The 6,361-nt window shown below is 44.1% G+C and overlaps 1 non-coding gene across 1 annotated transcript; it reads right to left on the reverse strand.

Moving 5' to 3' along the window:
• Nucleotides 1–1,797: 1,797 nt before the first annotated feature.
• Nucleotides 1,798–1,871, reverse strand: trnat-agu (transfer RNA threonine (anticodon AGU)). Its single transcript has one exon. It is a non-coding gene; the product is annotated as a tRNA-Thr (tRNA).
• Nucleotides 1,872–6,361: the final 4,490 nt, after the last annotated feature.

A 6,361-nucleotide genomic window follows, 5' to 3' on the forward strand; every position in this document is an offset into this window, starting at 1 on the left:
GGCCGAAATGGCCTCTATCTGCATTGTGGGGTTTCTGTGATTGATTCTGTGAATGTCAGATTCACACTGATGCATGTGAGCAATATAGGACATTTACCGCTGTCTCCGGTCTAAAATATCTGCTTTATTATTTGATCCCACCCACTGTGTTGAGGCTCTACCCTGAATATTTATCTCCGACCTAGAATCAGTTTGTAATCTGGAGGCAAGGTTTCTGCAGCCAGAGAGCAGAGGCTGTGGCTGATCTGTGTCATGTGGGAGCACAACACAATGTTTCTGCTATTTATTTTCATTACCCTGCAGAATATTCCATACTGTTCTCAACATCTTACATACCGTTAAATATCGGAAGTTTTCTTTTATTGTAATGATCGCTGCGATTCTTCTGAACTTGCTGAATTTGCAGCAAATTAAATATCACAAAACCGTCATCGCCAATAATAAACAGCCTCAGCGATTTGAGAATTTAATTTCTTGGAGCACACTTTGTCGCGGCTGCAATGGCCGAGTGGTTAAGGCGTTGGCCTTGAAATCCAATGGCGTTTTCCCGACAAGGTTCGAGCCCTGCTCGCAGCGGGTTCTCTCATTATTGTAATTAATTACTTCTAATAATTTATTTTCTTCAATCTGCTCCCTCTGGGAGGATTTTGGAATTTTCAGTGCCGGTTTTACGGAAACTAAAGGATTGCCGAGAGACCTGGATCACTTACTTCAAGAAGGTTTGCTGACCGAATTCCAAAAGTGTTCCGCAGACTGTCTGGAAGCTCCAGGTAAGGAGGCCTCGATAGTCACTGAGGAACCTTCACATACACTCAGTGCTGACCGGGAGCATCAGTCTGTGTAACCATGGGAGAGAGAGAATGGAGAGTCACTGGAAGGCTTGCTTCTGTCAGCAGCAATGGTAAAACAGCAGCCATTCTAAAGTGAAAAGCACAACACATTCCAGGAGACAGGCCTGGAGACAGACAAACGGAGTGGAGATCTGGAAGACTGACCAGGAAAACAACAAGGAGGAAACCTATACATAATTCATCTCTCCCTCTCCCGAAGCAGAAGAATTGACCATTCTGAGTTTTGAGTTGCACCACTGAGGTTGTACAAGTCTCTCTCTGTAAAACTTGAAATATTATGTTAATAAAACGATTTGTTTGTAAAGTTTAAAGCTTCATTTGCCTAGGAATTTTCTTGTACAATCGGGCTGCTTTGGTTCCAAAGGTCGGCCCTGCTTTCGCAGAGCTTGCCTATTGAGAGGTCCCACAGGTCTAAATGTATCGACTGGTTTCAAAGCACCAACTCAGATTGGGGCGTATGGGACATGTGGCCCAGGAAGAGCGGTGGTAGCAGAGCACACTTAGCGGTTTAAGTGGCTGAAAGTGAATGTTGGATTAAGGTAATACCGCAGGAAAATTACAATGAAATTGAAGGGGGAAAGTAAAAGAGGGCTATTAATTGTGGAAAGAAGAAAAATCTGCGTTATGTTTTGAATTCGAACCGAAGTTGCTGCGGCCAAAACGCAGAGCATTAATCACTATACGAGCATGGCGCCACACATCAACAACTGGAACGCTGCTCTGACCGCAACAAAGTAACGCACTGCACTGCATAAGGAACATGGATTTTTGGTGAAGAATCCAAAATCAGCACCATCAGAAATTCAGAAGCGGTGAAATTCGACCCAGGCCTCGCAACGACTTGGACCTTCATGCAGAATGGGAACTAGTGCAGCCACAGTTACATTTAAAAGAATTTGAGCCTTTTCACATTAAAAGAACCTCACCCCTAGAGATTCATCAAGAAAGGCCGCGCTGGGAATCGAACCCAGGATTTTCTGTTTACTAGACAGACGCTTTAACCAGCTAAGCCACGGGGCCAAATGCTAATGCAATTTCTCGCCTCTACTTACTGATGTCTATCAGCTACCAGTCACTGTCTTCTGGACACTCAGGCCGTTTCTTATTTCTCCAGCTCTCTTGTCCATTCCGCCATGTGTCCCATTGCTGTCTGTATCTCCCGGTTAATTTATCTCAGTGTCAATCTGTGAGGTGATTCTGAATGATTATCCTATGTTTGTGCCTTATATGAAATAAATGAGGGCATCAGACAATTCTTCCTCAGACACTGGGGAACTATTAAGCCAACAGTTATAACAAGATATTGTTTATTGTGATGCAGCAAATACAATATTCCATCTTGAAAGATTCAGTTTCAATTCTGTGCAAAAGAAACTGTGACCCCAACGTGTTTCCGATAGGCTGCCTTTTAATCTGATGTCACAAACGCCACCATTCCACCTCAAGGTGATTCATAACTAATAAACAGAGAAGTCAAGCAGTGAAAGGGTATTTGTAGAAAGGGTTGTGAGACTGTGGAATGCACTGGCCCAGCAGAGCAGCAGATTTAAAACAAGGTTTAAAAACCGGCAGCAGGGGAGAGGGAGGCAAGAGAGACACAGTTAACATCACCTTGGAATCCACTGGCCCCGAATCTGCTTTAAATCCCCTCACTGTATTGAAACACATTTAATGTCATATTCACACATTGATGCATTTGAGCAATATATGAGATTTAACGCTGTCTCTGATCTAAAATATCTGCCTTAATGTGCGAAATTATCATGGCCGAGATTAAACACGCCGTGCAGGGTTAGCAGCTCTTTGCTCTCGGAGTGTGATTCACGTTTTGGGAATTCACATCAATTAAAATGCCAGAGGTGCCGGATTCAAATCCCAGACGTGCTCTAACATTTTAATAGAATCACTTTCCTCGGCCTGGAGACATTCCACAAGTCTTCAACTAATAACCGCCAGAAAATCAGCCTGTGTTCAGTATATCGTAAGAAAACGGCAATTATATTCTTTAAAGCAGGAGTTCAGTCCCAGAAGTGCCGAAGCTGTGAGGTCAATATGTAAATCCGTTTGCTTCCAGAAGCCTGCTCCACATTTTCCACATTCTCAATCTGGGAGCACGGGCAGGACATGTGGTAAAGGGACTTTATTAAAGATTGTTTATACGGTTTGGAAACAGAAATACTGAAATAAAAGGGATTTTTGGATGCCTCCTTTTGGATAATGTTAGATCGAGGTTGGTGAGTCGTTAAAGTCTCAGGACTGTTAATCGAGTTGGAAGATACGTGGCCTGAAAATGTTACTCCCCAACTTAGACAATATTTTCTCTCCCTGTTTGTTAAAATTCTCCCACTTTCTCAAAGTAATATTTCACACAGCTCTAATGGAAAGAAGATGGAATCTAGAGCTCCTTCCTCCTTTCTCACATTCATCCCGCCTTGCTTCATTCCCATCCTCCTTTTTCGCAGTTTCCTGCCTCATTGGACAAGGAGCCTGTCTTTGATGTTAACTCTGTGATCAACATCTTATCAGTTCCAGTCCTAACCTCGTCTTCTTGCAGATTTATTGAAATCTATTTGATGGAAACTCTCCAAAATATAATAAAACCGCCCATTTAATGACTGTGGGTTAAGACAGGCGTTTTAATGGTGTGGGGAATCTTTAGAGGAACAGAACAACTCCTGCAGCAATAGAAACAGAGTCAGTGCCCAGCTCTGTTGTTCAAGGCAATCCTTGCCTCCTCCTGTTTCATTTTCACATCGATGGGAAAAGCTGAGAGCGAACTCCAATCTACACGTGCTTTAGACTGGTTAACAGACAGAAAACAAAGAGTAGGAATAAACGGGTCTTTTTCAGGATGGCAGGCTGTGACTAGTGGGGCACCACAAGGATCGGTGCTCGGGCCCCAGCTATTCACAATCTATATCAATGATTTGGATGAGGGGACTAAATGTATCATTTCAAAATTTGCTGATGATACAAAGCTAGGTGGCAGTGTCCGCTGTGAAAAGGATGTGAAGAAGCTTCAAGGGGATCTCGACAGGCTCAGTGAGTGGGCGAGAACATGGCAGATGGAATATAATGTGGATAAATGTGATGTTATCCACTTTGGTAGAAAAAACAGAAAGGCAGAGTATTTCCTAAATGGTGAAAAATTGGGGAATGCAGATGCTTAATAGAGACTTGGGTGTCCTTGTATATGGGTCACTGCATGTGAATGTGCAAGTGCAGCAAACCACTAGCAAGGCAAATGGTATGTTGGCCTTCATTACAAGAGGATTTGAGTAAAGGAGTAAAGAAGTCTTACTCCAATTATATAGGCCCTTGGTGAGGCCACACCTGGAGTACTGTGTACAATTTTGGTCTCCTTTCCTAAGGAAGGATATACTTATCATAGAGGGAGTGCAACGAAGTTTTATGAGATTAATTCCTGAGATGGCAGGACTGTCGTATAAGAGTAGATTGAGTAAACTAGGCCTGTATTCTCTTGAATTCCGAAGAATGAGAGGGGATCTCATTGAAGCATACAAAGTTATTACGGGGCTTGATAGGGTGGATGCTGGGAGGATGTTTCCCAAGGCTGGGGAGTCTAGAACCATGGGCCACAGCCTCAGGATAAAGGGTAGGCCATTCAGGACTGAGATGAGAAGACATTTCTTCAGACAGTGGAAGGTAAATCTTTGGAATTCTTTACCCCAGAGGGGTGTGGAGGCTCAGTCATTGGGTATATTCAAAGCAGAAGTCGATAGATTTCTGCCTAGTCAGGGCATCAAGGGATATGGCGATAGGGAGATTGTCTGGAGTGGTGAGAGCGAAGGTTCAGTGAGTATTTAAACTAACTTTCGCGGTCTTTTATTCACAGGCCAGTGTCGAGAACGGTGAGACCGGAGGTTCAGTGAGTATTTAAACTCACTTTCGCGGGCTTTTCTTCACAGGCCATTGTCGGGAGATACCGAAAGTGTGAGGGTTAATTACAGCATCCGGCAGCGCTGCCTCTGTTAATAGCAACAGTTCGGAGCCGCATTTCTGACGCGGCAACAGACCCATGAGTTTGTTTGCTGTTCCCCAGCTCCCGGAGTGAGTGAGGCCGCGACAGCAGCGAAGTTCAGGCCACATGTCCGGCCCCGCTCTCTCCAAGCGCCCGCTGCCGGCAGACAGCAGCGATTGCAGCCTCAGAGAGCGTAAACTGCCCATCGCTGCGAAACAAGATATCACTGAAGCAGAGGAGCGCAGAGATTTGCATCGGTAGCATGTAGGTGAGTATGGTCGATGTTGATATCGATCGACTCATTGTTGTTGGAACCGCTGAAATTGAATCTTTCTCCTGTAGCAGATGTTGCAGGTTTATATATGAAAAATGCCCTCGAGGTGCAATCGACAAATTTGGAGATGCCGTGTAGTGGGACAAGTTAAAGGATCAGCACAGTTAATGCCGAGAACAAATTAAACAGTAGCTCAAGCTGATGCATCTTGCACTGGTGAAAATCCTGGACGGAGATTTAGAGGAAGCGACATTGGGAAGGGCTGTGCTGCGATTCTAATACTTCTCCGAGCACATTCCGGGCCCGTCATCGACAGTAAAAAGAGGGCCTGGAACGGGAATGGAACTGCGGGCACACGTGACAGAGCATTGGGAATGTAAAACTGCTGTCTCCAATACTCTGCTTACCTGAATCAGTCAAAATGCAATGGACAATACATGACAAATCCATTTCATTTTTGGGTCTGTATTCTAGACAGAGTGGCTCTTAAGTCTAGAGGTGTGAATCTCGCTTTGGGGATTGTAGATTGAAATTTGCGAACGGTCCCGCGTGAGCCCCTTTTATTGTCTACTTGTAATATTGGACTTGCGCTCAAAACTTGTGCCAATCGGCCTAACAAACAATCGATCAGGGCCCAAATCATTCTCCAACAATCTCCAGCGGCTTTGGAGGAAGGTCAATGCAAACTGCCTTGTAAATATCATGGCTTTAAAGACAATCAATTAAAGTAATTTTTTATGGCAAACAATCACCCCTGATGGTTCTAAGTATATTTGTGTTTGGCAATATTAGATACAAATGTATTTGTGAGTTGCTATTGTGTTACATGTAAATGCTTTTACACCTGTCCGTTACAAATGTATTTAGATGTATCTGTATTATTTATTAATGTATTGGTTAGGGGAATCTGTGTCAGTTTTAAATGTATTTCTGAGCACTTCAAATGTCCAGTCCGGCCCCATTCTACCTTCTCATTGCCCCCACGTGGGACACGGCAGACCATCTGTTACATTCGCATTCAACTTTTGCTTTTATTGATACTTTGAAAATATGATGTTCAGAAAGTAATAACTCTGCATCCGTCAGCCTCTCTGATAACGCCTGAGCGGCACTTACCCTGTCCGATAAGCCCTGAGAGTCCCTTACCCGCTCTAGAATTTCTTGAGCATCCCTTACCGTGTCTGGTACTGTTGGAGCGTCGCTTACCTTACCTGATACATCCCGAGCATCCCTTACACTGTCTGGTACACCGGG

The sequence above is a fragment of the Somniosus microcephalus genome, unplaced genomic scaffold (genome assembly GCF_052327205.1).
Source record: "Somniosus microcephalus isolate GS21.2 unplaced genomic scaffold, FLI_Smic_1.0 unresolved_chr1, whole genome shotgun sequence".
NCBI lineage: Eukaryota > Metazoa > Chordata > Chondrichthyes > Squaliformes > Somniosidae > Somniosus > Somniosus microcephalus.